The sequence below is a fragment of the Lepidothrix coronata genome, unplaced genomic scaffold (genome assembly GCF_001604755.1).
Source record: "Lepidothrix coronata isolate B3197 unplaced genomic scaffold, Lepidothrix_coronata-1.0 Scaffold7, whole genome shotgun sequence".
Taxonomy (NCBI): domain Eukaryota; kingdom Metazoa; phylum Chordata; class Aves; order Passeriformes; family Pipridae; genus Lepidothrix; species Lepidothrix coronata.
Window position 1 is genome coordinate 3,304,679 of NW_016690187.1, and position 19,384 is coordinate 3,324,062.

At 40.2% G+C, this 19,384-nt stretch overlaps 2 long non-coding RNA genes across 2 annotated transcripts in view; one reads left to right on the forward strand and one right to left on the reverse strand.

Annotated features, from left to right (window-relative positions):
- The window catches only part of LOC108507178, a 162,297-nt gene extending 148,706 nt beyond the window's left edge, over positions 1–13,591 (reverse strand). Inside the window, exons 1-2 of the long non-coding RNA XR_001878021.1 lie at positions 12,567–13,591; positions 11,806–11,944 (exon numbers count right to left, since the gene is read on the reverse strand). This is a non-coding gene — a long non-coding RNA (uncharacterized LOC108507178). The remainder of the gene's footprint in view (positions 1–11,805; positions 11,945–12,566) is intronic.
- On the forward strand, positions 13,592–15,709 carry LOC108507190. Its single transcript, XR_001878026.1, has 3 exons — positions 13,592–13,724; positions 13,813–13,997; positions 15,607–15,709. It is a non-coding gene; the product is annotated as an uncharacterized LOC108507190 (long non-coding RNA).
- The last annotated feature ends 3,675 nt before the right edge of the window (positions 15,710–19,384 follow it).

Consider the following 19,384-nt stretch of genomic DNA (forward strand, 5'->3'; position numbering starts at 1 on the left):
CCCAGGGAGGATCCCAGCCTTCCCATCAGATTGCTAAATCCTCTCTGCATACACAGGTATGACAAACAAAGCAGCAACCCTTCTTTCAGCTTGTTTTAGTTCTCCAATTGGATAAATTTCACTTGCTTAACAATGAAGTTGAGAAAAATACAATAATTCACTTTAGCATTGTGTTTGTGTTGGTTTTTTTACCACACAAAAGAGCAGAACCTGACAAAGTAGATCCTTCTCAGGAAGTGAGCTGGTTAAAAGTAAGCTGTGTGAAATTTAGTCTAATTACATGGCACTTTTTGTTAGATGCACGGACCTATAGCTTTTTTCTCCTTCGTTTGTTTTTCCTCTAGGGAACAGGAGCACTGTTGCTGAATTCAGAGAGACTCAAAGTCAGGATTGTGTCCCTCTGGGAGCTTCAGATTAATGCAGGATAAACAGATTAAGTCGGACTTTGGTTCTCTGCTGCATTCCTCTGACATACCATGGATACCTGAGGCAGAGCAACAAGGTAACATCAATTCTGTGAAAGGTGCAAGATTCACAATCAGTTCCTAATGTTTATATGCAAGCTGGAACATTTTCAGAGCAATAAGGGTGAAGGAATTTACTTTGTAAGGTGAATAGATCAAGTATGGATTAGACTGAATTAACAAGACTTTTGCCCCTATTCCCCCCCCCCCACATGCAAACAGATATTATCTTGAGAGTTATTGCTGTGCTTTTCTTTACAGGTTAAGAAAAAAACCAAACAACATCCAATCTTTCAAAGCTTCAACAACAGTCAGGTTTCTTTGTCCAAATTCTCATTACAAGAATTATGAGCAAACTGAAGGCTGTCCAGGTGCCTTATACCTTCAGTTCATGGTTTCAAAACACGGCAAACATCATCACTGCCACCAAAAAAAAGAAACAAAAATCACAGAGTAGTACCTGTATGCCCACTCTCCCCCCCTTATTCCTTTTCCATGTTCTCAATTTGATGTTGTCTCTTCAATATATGCCAGCAAAAGCATTTGTTTGAGTGCATTTGAGCTTAAGACTAACCAAGTAAAAAAAGTAAAGTAAACCTCAAGTAAAACTCAATTCAACTCACTAAAAAACCATACAAACCTTTCAGCCACACTGAAGTATTTTAATAAGTGTCAGCTGCAAAATATTAATGAAAATAACTCTCAAAGAGTTATACTGGAACCCTCTAATCTAAACTGCTACATACTCAAGAGTGTATTGAGAACTGAAATACAAGGACTTTTGGAAACATGCTATTTTCCTCCCTTCTGAAAAAGTAAGCAGAATCACACTTGTCTTCATGGACAAAGGTAGAATCCTACTCAACATCACCCTTAGCACTAGCTGAGAGGAGGAAGTTTGGGTACAAGTTTAGAGGGCATTGGCTATTTGACATTCACTCACCACACAGGCTCTAAGCAGAATGTGATTTATTTTACTTTCAAAGCTGAATGAACTGCCACAGAGAAAGGCACCATTACTCTGTGCTAAAAATATCCAAACACAGGGGGAGTACAGAGGAGCTGGTGCACTGTAAATTCATATTCCAACATATTGCACACTAACTTTCCTGTACAGACAAGCCCTTAGACTAATAGGCACCTGGGAGTCTTCAAGTCTGAGTGCCCAATAAATAAAAAGGCTATTTTATTTTTTTTTTACTGGTGCTCTGGAACCAAGCTCTGATGTCCCTACTCAGACAATGCTTCCATTGAAATCAAGTCTTGGTCTATTATTAAATACTATTTCTTTTACAGCTAGCTGCAAGCTTTCCAGGTTAGAGGACAGGGATTTCATATCAAGCCAAATCACTAATCTCAGTCCAAAGGGGATTGTGCAGGCATTTATTTTGATTTTATATAGATACCTAGATACTGCTTGATTCAACAGACTTGCACTGATGCGTACTGAAGTAACTCCCTTCATATCCACCAATTTCCAATTCAGATAAACTCAAAACTGAACCAAACCAAACCTTCAAAGTTAACCTCCTTTTAGAATCTGTTTCAGACTTAGATTAAAAACTGGTTTAGACTCAGATTTGTTTGAAACAAAGTCAAGGACCATATTTGAAGACCATTAACACAGCTTTCAGTTCTAGTTTCCTAAGCTTTAAGAGCTTAGTGAACCCTCAAGAGCAGAAAATGGTGTGTGTTTGAAGGCTCCACAGCACTGAGCTCACATAGCTCTGAGCCCCAAGTTGCTTTGAGCCGCTCCCCCCAACCACAGCGATCTCCCACACTGACAGAGGAGCCCGAGTAGAGCCCACTGTGCTCAGTGAAACACTGCTAGACAGGGAGATAACTCACTGCCAAGAGCTCACAACCTGCTTTAGCAACTTCTCCACCACAGCAAGCGGTCCTGTTTCAGGGAACCTGGCTACCCACAGCTGGGCACTACAAGGAATTATTTGGAATTCTGTGGAGCTGCAGGCAAGTGACTGCAGAGGTGAGGCTTAGGCTAACAAAGCAGACCTGGCCAGCATTTGCTTGTTAGCTCTAAATGCAAGAAGCTGCTCAGATTCTGACACATGAACTCCTTGAGGTACCCAGTCAGCACATGAAGGACACAATCACCTACAACAATGCTATTTTAGCTTCCTTCTTGCTACACTTTCTGCTTTTTTAGAATGATGGGTCAATGACAAATATTTTCCTTCTAGGCAGTTCACTCATTTATAGTGGTGTTCATGGTAAGCTTGACAGCTTTATCTTTCCTCAGCTACTTACAGCTGTGACTCCACTACTTTGAAGTCAACTTGGATTTGGTTGGATGAAGTGCAGACATCAGTGACTCTGGCTTAGTGTGTCACCTGCATTTGTTATCTTCCAGTAGACAATTTAATCAATTATAGTTTTTTGTCTAGGCACCAGAACAAGACAAAAATCACTGATCAGCATTTCACAAGGTTGTTTCTTCACTGCTAGCAGGCCATTTAACATCTGATAGACCATATAAAAAGGTCTTCCCAGGGGCTTAGAGTGTTTGGGTTGTTCTTTTTATAGTGCAGAAGGTCATTAATGAGCAAGCGAAAGCACCATGGAAATAGCTAGACAAGCCTTGTTGAGTTAATAAGAAACTGTCATTCTGCTTCAGTACTTTCTCATTAAGCCTAGCACTGTTCACGTTTAAGGAGACTGATGGTACAAATCTATTTTAATGCTCAATTTAATTCCTCAAGACTTGAATCAAAGAAAGTTTACCCCTCCCTTTTCTTTTCCCATGATTTTATCAGTTCAGCAATTTCTGAGGAAAGGACACACTACCATTTTTACAGATGCAGCTCAAAAGCTGAAATTCATATTTTTTGTATAAAGGGCTAGTTGTACCTTGACTTTTGTGAACAGACCAGTCACCCCAAAGCAAGTTCCATCCTCCAGCTCTTATAAAACAGTCTATAAAGCTAGTCACCATATTATCATACTTTGCATGTTTTCAAGGACTAGGGTCTTACAACAGCTTTGTTGCCATGTTTAAATATCACACAGAAATTAATTCCCCATTGCTTAAATAGGATCAACACACAGATACCACCAATAACTGAGTATGAAGGGTCTGTCATGGAATGATACCAATGAAAGCCACTTCTTCCTAAGAACTACATTACAAGAAAAGCTTTATCAACTCTTTAGCTACTCTCCTGTGACCCACTTAATTTTGGTGCTCAGACTAGAATCTTAATCGAGTTCACGTGCCTTTGTCGTTACCAAGTGTCTTTCTGCAGAGGATCAATTACCTGTTTTTCAGAGCTTTTGTTGCCAGATCGATTTTCTCTTCAGCAGTTTTTACTGCTGTGATTACTATCCCAAGCAAACGACTTATCAGAAGCTCAACAGCACACAGATGAGGAGGAAATGCTGCTCAGATGCTTAAAGTTATGCAACAGTGACCTTCATGTGACACTGAGGTTCCCCTCAGCCTTGCCGTACAACTGATTTAAGTAAAGATGTGGGGTAAAACAAACATCTTGTTTTCAGTTGCTGATGCTTGGTCACTGCAGGCTCAGTCTCTTCCCACCATCAGATCACATACAGAAAGCCACGCTGGCACTGATGCAGCATTTGGTAACTCAGGCCCAGCTTCAGGCATATGGAAGTGCAAGAGAAGAGAGAAGGAACAGATTAGAGAGAAGTTCACCAAAGGAAACTGATGGAAGAGAGTCACACATTCCCTTTTGTACTTTACGTGTACAAAACCTTCATGTGTGTATCAGGGCAGAACTACTAACACCGAGCAATACCAGTTCTCTCCTGCTGTTTTGAACACTAAAGAAAACAGTCCAGTGCATTAGTGAGGGAGTTTCATTCTCTTATCTGTTATTCTCCAGCATTTGTTAGCTAAAGCTCTTAACTCTCCTGGCTACCCATTGCTCACACCAGGGAAGTTCCTAAAGCACACCTTTTCACACAGCATGAGTTTCATCTCATAGTTGATTTCTCTTTTCTGAACTCCACACATACAGAATTTCTTGTTAGTAAGCCCATAACGACTGTACATCCCAGCCCTGAAAACTCCCTCTAGAGCTGTTTCCACAGAACTCATTTTTACATTAGTTTCTTTTCCTTTTCTTCTCCTTACAACAACCTTCCAAAAAAGTCCCTAGATCTTTCAAGGCAAAGTATTACTTCCTGCAGTGCAGATACTGTGGTAAGGACCTGAAGTTGCTGAAGATTTGAAATCTCAAATCATTAAGGTCATACAAAGGTGAAAAGCATTTAAAGGATATAAAAAGAGGTGAGAAAGACAAGGGGCACCCCCAACATACCAAAAATATTGCAGGATCTCAGTAATGTAAATGAACAGTTTTCATTATAGGCTATCCTGGGTTTGTGGGATCCTTCAGAAATCCACTGATCTGAGATAACTTAAGAGAAGTCTCTCATTGTAATTCCATGACTGTTTCCCATTATTCACTGTTGCAGAAACGGTGTAAGACAACTGAAGACTTTCCCCTCCCAACTACACATTTGCCAGCTGAGCACAGAAATTTTCACAGTACTAGTTCTCTTGAAATCAGTCCAGCTGCCAGGGAGAAGAAAAAGGAAGATGTTAGTTAAGGTACATACCCCCAGTACCTTATAGCAGATTTACAGTCTGTGTTGGAATCATGCCTACCAGTACCACAGACTACTCTGCACCACGTGAAGGCACAGTGGATGACCACATGAGACCACAGAAGCAGCAGTGTGGGCTGGTGGAACTGGCAGTAAATACTATAAAAAGACTTGAACTGCGTTTTTCTAGCAAGGGAGATGGGGACAGTAAGGCAGCAGAAATAACATGGCCCCTAAGACCAAAAAGAGCTGCAAGTATACATGCAAATGTAAAAAAATCCTGATTGTTTCTGATGCTTTCTGCAGCTGGTCAGCTCTGCAGCAAAGTCACTTATGATAATATAAAATAATAAGAAATAAACCTGCTAAAATATTAGTGACAATTCACGAAAGGCTTCAGAGCTTCTGAAGTTGTTCTCCTGAAGTCAGTATGCCAGACTTAAAGAAGGAACTCTGTTTAGCAACAGGTAGTTTCCTTGCTCTTCCATCTGCACTTCAGCCTTTAGTGACAATTGTAAGATATGTCAGCAAAACTCTGTTTTTCATGCTGCCATCACTGCTTCCTTCTTGCTGTCTCATCAGGGCCAGCCTTTGGTTGCACAGGGCTCTACATGCCAGTATCACACACAAGCTGATATCTGATTCTTTCCTCAATTACCATTAAGTCAATACAATCAGCCAGCATAGAGGAATTATGCAGGCGTTGCCTCCACTCTGGAGACAGAAAGATACTGGAGTTTTTCTCCCCCAGGCAAGAAATGAGAAGTGTGAGATGTGATTTGTGATGAAATTCAGAACCACGCTAAACTTGCCCGGTTTCAGATTTCATCACCCCCACACTAAAAAAGGCTTGGCAAGGTAAGAGATCCTCTGCCAACTAAGAACACAACATCAGGAATTCAGGAAGCTTCCAGCATGCAGCAAGGTGAGAAGTTGCAGCTTCAGTCAAGCCTTCCATTGAGATTTGTTCAAGCTCCGAATTTTACAGGGTTTTGCTCATGGGCCAAGAAGCTGCCAAGCAACTACACACACCTCAGCAAAAGTAAATAGACCCATTTCAGCTTTGCAAATGGTCACAGGTAACAGAACAGCTGGGAATGCTGTGTTCTTCCTTGGGCTTGCAGTATCAGTCTTATGCCAAAATAGGAGTGGTGCACACCTTGAGAAGGAAGCTCAGAGCTGGATGAGAGCAACTCCCCCATGCTAAGGATACAACATTGTTAGCACTGTTGAAAACGATGTAGTCTCAACAGCAACTGACAGCTTAGGGAAGAACACTTCATGTTGTCAAATGTCGTGGGGATCAAATTAAATGTAACATCAGTTCCAGTACTCATAACTACATATTTAATTGAAATTCATATCTTTCTCTTCCCTCTCCTGATCAACATCCCACGAGATTGCCCCCACTGCATAAGTTCATTTGAGACAAGCTCTGCACATATCATAGGTAAGCCATTAAAGCCTACACATTGCAGGTAGTATAAAAGAGCAGAGGCCTTTAACTGCTAAGTGATCCTTGTGCAACTTTGTCCAGACACTGTGGGGAGAGGAGGGAGGGTCTTTAGAAAGTGAAGATCCTTCTCTACAAGAGTTCTTTTATCTCTTTAAAAATCTATGTGAGCTTTTACAGTAACACGCTTCAAGTTCATGCCCTGCCAGCAAGTTGCACCGTCTGTACAGCTTTCCACACATCCTTGAACCAACAGCTCTCTCTGCTGGTGCCTCGACACCCTGTACCACAGCCCAGCTCTGCAGGGAAAAGCACTGAATACCCCCAGCAGAATGGCTTACTTCTCTCAGGGAAAATCCTGCTCCTTCCTCTCCAGAATTCAAGTTCATTCTTTTAGTAGGTGTTTCCCAAGTGCTGTCCTTAAATATAGATTGAGAAGACAATCTTCTACTGCTAAAGAATCACTTGCTTCTACAGTTTAATCTCTCACACTTTCAGCTGATGTTGGCAGGAAAACTGGCTCCTGGGGCTTTGACAGGAAGAGGCAGATTGCTGTTTATAGACCCCTTTGGCTTTTCAATGTTAATTTACCCAATAGTTGAGTTCTGATAATTGACATCACCAGTGTTGATTCAGCAGCTTTAATCTGGCTCATAGGCCACCTGCAAACTTGGATTTTAAATAAAAAACAAACCCCTTTACTACTGCTGCCTGATATAATATTTCAGGAGACCTTTTACCTATCATATCATTTAAAGGCTCAATACTGGTTCAGAGATTTGGAAATACACCTGAACCTCAAATCTTCAATTCTAAAGTATTACCTTAAAGCACCAAAAAGGGGGGTAAATCCCACCACAGCCCTGCTATTGTCACTTTTGCCTTTAGTAAGTCTTTAACCTTAAACCTAATTTTGGAATTTTTTTTTGATTTTTTTTTTTGCTTTGTCCCTCCATGCCCAACTAATTTGAGCACATAAACCCTAGTTCTTCTTATTTAATCCTTATGGAGACATAGCAAATCATTCTTTTAACCACACTATACATTGAGGAAAAATTACATTTGATGGGACTATCAAAAATCCATAACTGAAGCCAGAAGATACTGCAATACCAAGTTCCAAATTTCTCTTGGGGTGGGAGAATTAAACGTAATCACTAATTCTGGGGGCTTTTTCCAACATTAAATTCGGAACTAGAGCTATTCTCTCATCCTGTGGTTTGGCTACTTATTTACTATGACCAATGACATTGAACCACAACTACAGTGTAGCTGTGGCCGAACCTGACCAAGAGTTGATCTTCATTTTTATACATCCAGACAAGAAGCAAATGGATGGAAAAGCTGAGTTCAGTATTACACAACTGGAAACCTTCTTTGACCATACAGCAGATTTCACTAAAAAGATACAAGTTTACTATGTAAAAACCTGTTGTTTGTACGTAAAGTTCATTTCTGAAAACAAGACTCAGACTTGTTTTTACTTCCTTTGCTTCTATTTTAGTCAGGCATTTTAGACACATTATTGTTTATCACAGTGTAGCATCTGAGTGGAAATTCTCAGCAATCAATGCCTCTAGGCATATATTCATAGTGAGAAGGGACAGTCATTGCCTCCTATTTATAAAGTCAGAGATGGATCCCCTGTCAGAACCCTCAAATTAAAACATTTGACTGCTACGGTATCTAATCCCTTTCTGGGGTGCTGTGATGAGATCTCCTCAAACTACCACTGAGAAAAAAATAAAAGGCTACAAGAAGTTACTGCTCAATCAGGTGTAAATCAATTCTTGCAAGTTAAACACATAACCACACACTCCAGTCTAGACAGACTCTGGAGGAAAACTAATGAGCTATACATAAAATGTACACCAGGAAAAAGCTACACGGTGACACCGCTGAAAACTTCACGGGATAGGCAGGCTGTGTGCTACTTGGATGACACAAGACAACCATTAATTAGTCCTAAGCAGCCAGTTAAGTCAGGCTTGTGACTTTTCTGCACAGTGATGACCTGATGATAAGCACCAGGGACTGGGGAAACACAGGGAGAAGACACACACTTAACAGATTATTCTCTACAACTCTGTATAGCCCTGGACAAACCCCTCAGCATTTACTTATAGTAGATGCCCAAGGAGAAGGCCTTCAGTGGAATTTATATCAAATGACCTCAGAGCAGAATCTATAAGATTTAACTAGGATTAAGAATTTTTTTTTTTTTTTGCACCCCAGTAAACTGTTTTGTACAGAACTTGTGTTAAGCCAAAAGTATTACATTCCATGCTCAGAATGAGCACCTGCCTTCTTTTTCCCCCCCCCGTCCAGTATTGTGGCAAAAAGAGCAATGCACTATAGAAAAATTGAATTTTTTTTAGGTTGGAAAAGACCCTTAAGATCACTGAATGCAACCATTAACCTAACACTAGCACTAAACCGTGTCTGTAAGCACCACATCTACACACCATGAGAATGCTGACTCTTCATATAAAATCCTTACATTCAGCTCACACCTCTCAGAATCAACTGCCTGCTCTAAACCAATTTATCCTAAAACAAGAATCATGGAATGACTTGGTTTGGAAGGGACCTTAAAGATTATCTAGTTCCAACCCCCCTCATGACAGGTACCCCTTCCATGAGATCAGGTTACTCAGAGTCTCCAACCTGACCCTGAACACTTCCAGGGACGAGGCATCCATAACTTCTCTGGCAATCTGTTTCAGTACCTCTCCACCCTCACAGCAAAGAATTTCTTCCCAATATCAAATCTAAACCTACCCTCTTTCAGTTTAAAGCCATTCCCCCTTACCCTGTCACTACATGCCCTGTAAAAAGTCCCTTTCCAGCTCTCTTGTAGGCCCCCTTTAGGTACTGGCAGACCTTACTGCTGTAAGGTCTCCCCAGAGCCATCTCTGGGTAAGCAAAATAAAGCCTTTCACTTTTCTTTTAATTATGCTATTGATTTACGAATATGTCTCTTACAGCCATATTCAGGAAATACAAACCAAACAGGACATCATAGAAGATTAATACAGAACTTATTAATTAAAATGTGAAATGTCAGTATTTGTAGCCCAATCTTCAGAAAAACTGAGCTTTTGCTGCTGCTGAAGTCACTGGAAGTGATGTATTCACATCACTCCTAAACTAAAAATAAAATCTCACTATGAGTTTCTAAAATATTTCAAGATCTTTGGATATGTATTACATAAATGAAGCTAATTATTAAAATATTCGCCATTTTAAAATATGCAAAACACCTGCAAATAAGTCTTTAGATCTTCTTTGCACCAAAAGAGAGAATGGGATTTGCTTTCCTCAGTAATGAGGAGAAAAGTGATGTTCAAAAAGAGTGTAGCAGCCACCTGCTAGAGTCATTACAATTACACAGTTGTTAATTACGTGGTACTGACAAATTATTCTGAAGAGCTTCAGGGCTTACAGTTGTGCAAAACAGGGTGAGAGGTTTAGGGCAGGAGTGAAACCAAACCTGAAGTTTTTCTGCACCTTCTGAAGCTTTTTTTTTTTTTTAAGCGGAATCAAGTCTAAATTTTGCTTGTTAATACGCAGGAGAAATGTGCATAAAAACAAGTAACTCTGAAAGCAGTATGCAAGCTAAGAGACTTCCCAACAAACAAAGAGCAGGGGAAAAAAACCCCGGCTGGCAGCAGCTCTGATCTTCTAAGTTCTATGGCAGCAAAATTTCCTGCTTCCTTTCCCTGTAATGTCTGACTATATATTTCTGTTACAGACTGCTTTCAGTCACGGTTCAGACACTGATTACAACAAACTAAGTGCTGTCTGGCTTGTGGTACAGATTCCATCTGCTTTGCACCATCAGGATAAAGTTAAGATAGCAAAACAATCACTCATTTGCAGAAATTGTATATAGTCACCTGTTAAGTAATGTTTGTCTGTCTACATGTAAGACCAGACACTACTGATTAATGGTAGAACACCATTCTTCCTTATAACCCCTCCCTAGGACCAGCAGCACTGAAAAAGTACAGCTGGAGTAGCAGAGGACAAGCTCTGCCTCAAAGTATATTCTGAAATGCCATCTATTCTCCCTCACTGGTCCAACAACTTGTTTTAGGGTGCAGTGAAACAGGAGGGTCTCGGTGCACCGTGCACCCTGGTATTAGAAAGAACTGCAGCAGCAGTTTTATAAATAACAGCCAAAACAAAACCCAACAACCCGCAAAGAGCAAACAGCAGTTCTTTACACAAATCAGTAGACGTGGGTTTAGCCTGGAGCATAAATCCTAAACTGTAATTTGTATAAGAAAATAGGTTTTTTTAATCTTTTCCTCAGCAATTCACCGTCAGAGAGAACAGAGCACCTTGAAGTTCTCTTAATGTCTCAGGTAAATTTTCATGCAGAAATTTTAGTTCCGCTAGCATAGGAATACATTTCATTTGGAGTGCTTGTACAACAGTGGACTGCAGCAGTTGTGGTAAAGTCCTAGTGTGCAAATCCTGAAGAGACATGAATATTTCACATCAAAAACTCTTGTGATGTAACTAACAAATCAGCACAACATTCTGGCATTTGCTGCTTGCAAGGAGATGGATCAATACCCCTCTATGGCCATACATCATAAGTACTTACAGCAAGGTTAACAAGAAACAGATCTCTGTATCTTGCTGAAGATTACTGTATGCACCTTTAGTTATCTCAGTGGCAGAGATCACAAGGAGATGAAGGATTAATATGTCATAGACAATTTCTTCAAAACAGCTTGAAGGGGAGAGTCCAGCCAACTTGATTCCTGTGCTTTTGCTTGGTAGTTGCTTTCAAGGTAGAAGACCATGGAAAATTCTTGTATTTAGCAATTATTTTGTAGCTTTGAGTGGTAATATCTGTTATTAAAACTAATTTCTTTATTATTAAGCCTCAAACAAGATAGATCAAGCATCACTAACAGTCAAAATTATTTTAACTGCATTTACAGTAAGTGAAAGGGTTTTTTTTTCCTTTTATTTTGTATCAAAAGTCAAGGATTACAAATTGTATTAACAAGCAGACACAGCAGCTAGATTTTTTTTTTTTTTCCTTTCTAGACCTCACCTGTTAAGTGGAAAATCCCAAGTATGTGTACTAGAGCATGCACTTACAATAAATGTGGTTTGAGGTTACTTAGGCATGTCTGTTTGCATTAGGGTCATACCTGGAAACCAAAAGCTGGATTTTGTTGGGCCTTGCACTGCAGGCAGCAGACTGTCAGAGACAGAGAAAGCTTGCACAAAGTTAACCAGCAGGTCAGAGGCAGCAGGAAGCTCATAACTCACCTGTATCACATCACAGCTTCTCTCTGCTGGATATCATGGCCTTCTACCATTCATCCACACAGAGGTTAAGTTGATTGTGAGCATTTAATCCATCCAGCCAAGAGCATCAGCCTTCAGGAGAGTGGTCAAGGCAGCAGTACTGTTGATTAGGACAAGATAATCTGTAATATGTTAACAGTTGCCTGCACCAAAGCCTTAATATTTCCCCCCCAGTTTTTCTGTCTGAAGTTCACTACAGTCCTGATGACACGTTTGATGCACCTTTTCTGACCATAACAAATGAAGATTCAAAGTAAGATTCTTGGTATCTTCGATTAATTTAAGGGGAGCAGGAAACAGAAGAGGGGCAGAAAGACCAAGAATGAGTTTTGATTTTAAGTTACATCATAGAGAAAATTCCTGGACCTAGAATGAGATTTACATGAAACACAGCACTTTGATTCTATTTATAGTTTGTTCTGACACTTTCCCGCACCACAAAAATATAACATAAACATAAACACATTGACAGAAAGACCAGATTTACCTCTAGACAGAAACATTTGTACTCTGAAGGAACAATCACCACAGTATCCATGGCATTCCAGTCCTCCCCGGCTCAGGCCAATTGCCTCCCACAGCCACGGCAGCCATCACCTCCCACACGGCCTCGGGCGGGAGCAGTGAGCCTGGACAGGAGGAACGGGGCTTGCTGTGTGGGCAGGGACATATGCTGAAGAAACTCCCATGCAGTGAGGATATAAAAGACAGCAAAGACTTACCCAGTGTGTCCTTTCTGGCTACGGCCACTGCAGCAGGGCAGCTCTGCCGCCGGCCTGCACCACCACAGCACGGCTGGTGCCCCCTCAGGGCGCCTTGCCCGGCACGGAGGGAGAGCCGGGCTCCTTCGCCTCGCAGGTACTTCCCCAGCCCTCAGCTCCCTCACAGCACACCCCGTCCCGAGGCTCCCCCTCAGAGGGGCAGCACGAGGGGCTCTCTCCCGGCCCGGGGCTGGTCCCACAGCCTCCCAGGGCGGCACTCCTCCGCACGGGACCTGACCCGGGGCTGCCCCACGCCAGACTGAGCTCTCCAGCAGCCCCAGCTCGTTTTTCACCCCAAGCACAGGTGTAGCCAATCTCAAGTCACCCCCACACTCATTCACCCTCACTAGCAACAGGCTTTGTATTGGTTTTTTATTTATCTGCATATCATCCACGCAGGCAGATATGGCATTTCCCTCAGTTCTGGTTTATAACTGGAGAAATACGGTCTGTCCGAAGCCTTCCCGTTTCACCTCTGTGATCATTCTGTAGCTGACTGTTCAGCTACCAGAGTTTTATGATTTTTTTAGACCATACCTGTTTCCTCAGCATCCTCTTTTCTGTGACTGAAACCCCTGTGTCTGCCCACTCATCTGTTACAGCTTTAAAAACATTTAGAAAGAATACAGGGAAAAACACAAACTTGGCAGAGGTTCAAGAATACAGCTTAAGAAGCAACATATTTGGACACTAAATACTAGGAAATCAATGTAAGTAATCAAGTATCACAAAGGCAAGTATCTAGTGGAAGAAAAAATAGTAAAACATTAAATAGAGAAAACAGGCATCGTTGGCTACAGCAAGAGGAAAAGCCCCACAAAATTTAATAAGTACATAAAGCATACATGTTTCAAAAATGTTAAATCTCAGTTAATAATAATCATTCACTGAATGTCAACTTTAAGTTCATTATTAATTATATTCCTGTTCTGATTCCTCCTGAAAAATGCCAAAATGAGAAATCTGCACAGGAAAGAGAACAGAAAAGGCAGAAAGGTGACATTAGAAGTGAAGAGGAGGAAGAGGAACAAGAGCGGAAAAGGAAAGAGAAGTAGGAACAAATGGAAAAAGTGAAGGCAGATCTGGAAAAGGAACAACAGAGGAGATGGAAGAGATGTGGTTAGTAAAGATAATGTTCTCATTTGAGAAGGAAATATTTGAATGGAATCATGACAGAACTATTGTAGTCTTTGCTTTTCTTTTGCAGGCCATGCACATGCATCCAAACCTATCAATGTTCCAGCATGAAGAAACATAAATAACAACAAAGCATCTTCTAGTATAACAGAAGACTAACAACACAGCGTGTGAAGGAGCCAGCAAACTGATCCAGCACTGCCAGGCAAATTCTAAACTAAAGTATAACATCACAGATCTTTTAATCTGAAATAGGTGCATAGCAGCATACTAGATTTTTCCTAAGTTTAGTATTGTGTGTATGTCTACCAACTTAACTTCATTTTTTCTAATACTTTCATCTAAATTCTGATTTTTCCAAGTGTCTGTCAATATGAAAAAAAAATCAGTATCAACAGTGATTCAAAGTCATTAAACAAATTCAGGTTTTCAACCAATTGCACCTAGCTTACAGTGAGTTCATGAAGATGATATTCCCCACTTTTCATAAAGCACTAAATCCCTTACTGAGCATTTTCCCTGACAGAAACCTCAGCATGGTTATAACTACTTGGTTATAAAGATCTCATAACAATGTAGATTATCCCTTAACTATACAAGCATTTGATAATACAAAAAAAAAAAAAAAAGCATTAATAGCACTTTTGCTCTTTACTACTGCTGATATAGCTTTAGGGGGAAAAAAAAAAAAACAAAACAAACCCCACAAAAAACCCTCCCACCAAATACTTGGGGCAAAGCTCCGGGAAACCTGTAAGTATATTGCACCACAAACCATAAAGCTCTGGTGCAATATAATTATCACATTTCTATTCACCCTTTGAAATGCTCTGCTTACACAAAATAATAAATTTGACACCATCTCGTTGCTTCGCTTCCATGTGATAATTTTTCATTGGAGCGGCATTTCCCGGGGAGAACAGCGACCTCCTCGGGTGGTCTCGAGGAGCTGCAGCCTACCTAGAAATGGCTGAACAGGCTGGAACACACCCAGGAAAACAGGCATCCCCAAGAACCTGATTAGTAGAAGTAGCATGTTTTAAGCAGATGGTTGAAAAGACATGACAAATCTGACTTACAAAACATTTTTCGAAATTAGTGCCATACCCTGCTTAACTTTCTTTCAGGAAAAGCAAATAGGTATTTAAGTCAAACTGCTGGACTGAGAACACCAAGATGCCTGGAAAACATCCTGACCATCATTCAGTGAAGCAGATGACCGTTTTTTGATTTTTTTCTTAACTTCCTATTCACAAAATAGGGAGAATATTTCTTTGCTTCATGAACCTCCTTTTCTTTTATTCTCTTTACTCTCAGTGGAACCTCTTGGAAAAATAGCCCATTTTACTGCCATTCTGTTTACATCTAAATCTCAGCCAAGGCATTCCACTGCCTCCTTGTTTGTTGTATAGCCTGGCTTCTCATTCGGGGTTTGTGTTCTTGTTACACAAATATGCATTCCAATTTTTTCTTCCAGCTCCTACTCTCTGAACTTTCCTATCTGTTCCAGTGCTCTCCTCTATCCCTTGCCTCCACACCTTTGTTTCATGTAAGCCATGTACCTGTATCCGTATTTCTTATGTCCTTCTCAAAGGCACATACGTGAAAGATATAATTCAGGCTTTAGCCCCCTTACAGATAGCATGAAAGAAAGTAGACAATATTTTTCTTTAATATTTATTTGCAGAACCAACCAGACATATGCTAAATATCACTAAGCAGCACCCATTCTCTCTTTATTCTCAGTTCTCTCCCCTTCACTTTGGCAATCTGCTTAGCTCCTTGGGCCAGCATCTGCTCTTCTGGCAAGAATGCTCAGCAAACCCAAGGTTGCTATAGCAATTAATAATCATTTACGTTTTAGTTTACAGAAACAGAAACTAAAAGAAGAGTGGAGGTGCCATGAGGAGGAGGTGGCAGCAAAGAAGTCATAATTAGAGAAAACAGCACAAGAACGTATTTGGCAGCAGCAGGATTATCACAGGAAGCTTCTGCAGTTCCAGAAGAAGCAACAGTTAGAGGAACATGGAGCAGCAGATGGTCTATAGAAAGGCTAATGCTTACTTTAGTTGCAGATAATTCTTCAGAATGGATGATTTCTGGTAAAGACATAGACAGCCTGCATGTGTCTGCCTTGAGATTCACATGACACTAAGTCCCACACTTACAGTACCTCAGCTGCTCCTCAGTTAAACAGGTATGGTAACAATAGTCCTCACTGCCACAGTTCCTGCAGCCTGAAAAAAGGAGAAATTCCACAGCCTAGCTATGGTGCAACCATGAAGATGCTAGCAATAACAATGTTTGTGCTACATCTCATCATTTCGTGATGCTTCCATTACATCTCTTCTCCGAAAACCCAACTCCCAGTATCCACACAGTTAAAAAAAGATATTCTATTTCTAACAAATAGTTGCAGAGAAACTTGAAACTTCTTGAAAACCTAGGTGCCAAGCAGATCTTAAAAAAATCCAATTACAATTTAAGAAAAAGTCATGTGAAACAATAGTAAATACTTGAAATGTCAATACTATAACAGTATTTTATTTTTATCTGAAACTGATGGAAAAATAGAGAGTATGTAAGCAGCTAAGAGTTGTTTGCGGTGTTTCTAAGAGGCACAAAAATGCAGAAAGAAGGAGCAATGTAGTTAGAGGAGGAATGCCAGCACCTGGGAGACATGGCAATAGAACACCTGGAATACGAAGGAAAAAACTGAGAAAAGACAAGACATAAGGCTGAGGAGAAAATGAAGAGGAAGATGCTAGACCAGCTCTAGAGGAAGTCAAAACACAAGCACAGCTTTTAATCAGGTATGTAGCTAATAATAAAAGTTAACTTTCTTTCCTCAGTAATAATAACACATCTTTACACCTTGTGCCAGCCTGTACAAAAATACTTCTGCAGTCAGGAGTTCTATCGGTGTAGTTACCATTGCAGAGCAGCATCAGTCCCTCAGGAGTTAGTTAAGCTGCCTTCAGTTCCAGCTCCAAGACACAATGCAGTTCTTCTGCTATTTAACCAGTTTTTCAGTATTTCCCCAAATTCCATCAGCAATTCACATGCATCTGTATTCTTTAACTATTTTAGAGTTTATAGCATCCATTTACATTACAGAAAGAAGCCCAGCAAGATTTCCTGCCCACCTGTAATTATGATTACCTTCACACGATCCATGGGTGCAGACTCCATAGTATGCTTCCAGAACTCATTCCTACCAGCACCTAGGAACACAGGAACTGGGAGGCTGCATAGCACATATTAAAACATTGGAAATAGCATAACAGGCCTTCTTAATGGAAACCTAAATCAATTTGTGAGCCACAGAGTGCTACCAGGGATAAAAGGCCAAGTAATAACTACAGCTGAGAAGCAATTACTACCTCCTACTTGCTCTGCTCATGCTGTAGTGACAGAAGGACATACTGGCCCACAAGAAGGTATTTACATAAGCCAACATTTTCTTCCTCAGCCGATTCCAAACCTTGCTCAAAGCCAACTCCTAGGGGAAGCCCAGGCTCCTGCCAAGGCTCAGAAGGCACCGTATGCACTGTGGCAAAGCCAAAGAAACTGCCAGTGCACAGCAATGAGCTGTGTAGGTGTCATCAAACCAATACACCAGCTTTCTAACAGCAGGAGGAATTCTGTCCTGTGTCCACAATTCTCTTTATTAACACTGTTTGCAGGCAAAGAACAAATCTGCAACCACCTCTGCAGTTCCAAGAAGCATGATTAATGGAAGCTATCAGACTTCTTCCTCATCCTCATTTGCTCATGTTCACCTGCCTAAAAAGGGTAGACCTGAAAACAGTATAAAACAGTAAATAAATGCTTGGTGCTAGGAATGGGCCATTGCATTGAGCTCTTTCAGTTGCAGTCAAATTCAACAATCCAACCTGGCTCAAGAGAGGAATAATGTTCCTTTTTGGCACAAGAGTTACTCAATCACAAATTTACTTTCCTAGACTGCAGCACTAGTCTGTGTATACATCCCACTGATAGAAAGTAAAAGGACTCGTGTTTGATCAGCCAGTAGAAATTAATCCAGATAGACCTCCTGAAGTGCCACAATAGATTCTTTGGTCTATTTTGTGTTAAGAGATGAAACAATGAAATAACCAGGTTACAAAAAGGTAGGAAGACCTCAGTGCTGACTTCTGGGGGAATCCTCCAAAACAATAAATTGCAATCAATGTACAACTGTAAGAAAAGGCTAATTGTGGGTTCAGCAATAAAATTACTACAGAGAAACTGTAGCAAGGTAAGAACTTTTCTTCCTTAAAAATCAGGTTATTATCATTTTTTTGGTTCTCCAATATTATCTAACAAAATGTTACATTTATAGATTCAATTTATATTGCAGTTCCTGTAGTTAACTCTTCCTGGGGAAAAGAGTAATCAATTTTTGCAGTCTCTAAATTGAAGCTGAACTTCATTAGGTATGCAGTAACTACTAGTTCTAAGAGCAAAACAAAACCCATTTATACCACTTCCAGCTTGCCCCATTCCTACAGGTCTCTGTATAGTGCCTCAAAAGTTGATCTTCTCATTTAAGAAAATTTACCTGAACAGCAAGAATTTAAATGTGCATACAGAAGATGTACAGCACAGGTCAACACAGATAGTTTAATACTGTATCCTTAAATATAATTTCCATTTAAATTAGGAAAAGCTAAAAACTAGTAAACAACTGTAGTGTTTCTAAAACAATACATGGCTAGTCAAAATTTGTGGCAGAATTCAAGTTTTAGCATTATCTGACACATTAACTGAAGTCCAAATCCTGCCAACATTTATGCATTTGGCTTCAAAAAAACCTCATATTGTCAAATTGATGATCATGTAGACATATTTATACTTAAGAGAACACACAAATCCTTTAAACACAGCAGCTTTAAGAAAATCTGCTAAAACTGATAGTTTTGTGATGTGCTTATCAATAAAGCTTTTATACATCAACATAGTGAATATTAAATATATTCTCACAATTCAAAATAAAGCAAGTATTAGCTCTCAGCTTCTATTGCATAACTGACTCAGTGAAGATGGTTTTATTTCCCCAACACATTCTTTAAAGTCCTTAAAAACAACCTTCTTCTAATATATGGGTAAGCAAAAAAAAATTGCAGGAGGAAAAAAGACTTTCCTTTTTTTCCTCCAGCATATGAAAACCAACCTTATTTTCAGTCATATCCTCCAAAGCTGCAAGTGTTTTAAACCTTCCACTCCAGATCAGCTTTTCAGAAAGAAGTTCATTGAAAAGGATTAGTTCTTCCAGAGAAATCAAGAAAATTCAAGTCTAACTCCTTGCCTTCAAAATTCAGAGTTTATGTCAATGTGTAATTTCCAAGAATTAATTCTTTAAAAAGGGTACCAGTGCCTCTGTGTAGCACACGTGTCTTCTCATTTTACACTGAGTTCTCAATGCTAATCTTTGAGGCAGAGTACAGTTTTCCCATTATTACTCTTCTATCAAGTTCTAACAGCAAAGACTTGGCTTTAGACCAGCAGCTCTGTTGAGGCTCTTTGAGGCTTCACAGCAAGTCTGAGAAAGAGGTCAAATCAGTTTATAGAGTGGATATGGTACCAGTGACAAAGAGATGTATTTTAGGACAAGGTTACAGAACTAAAAGCAATCTTTG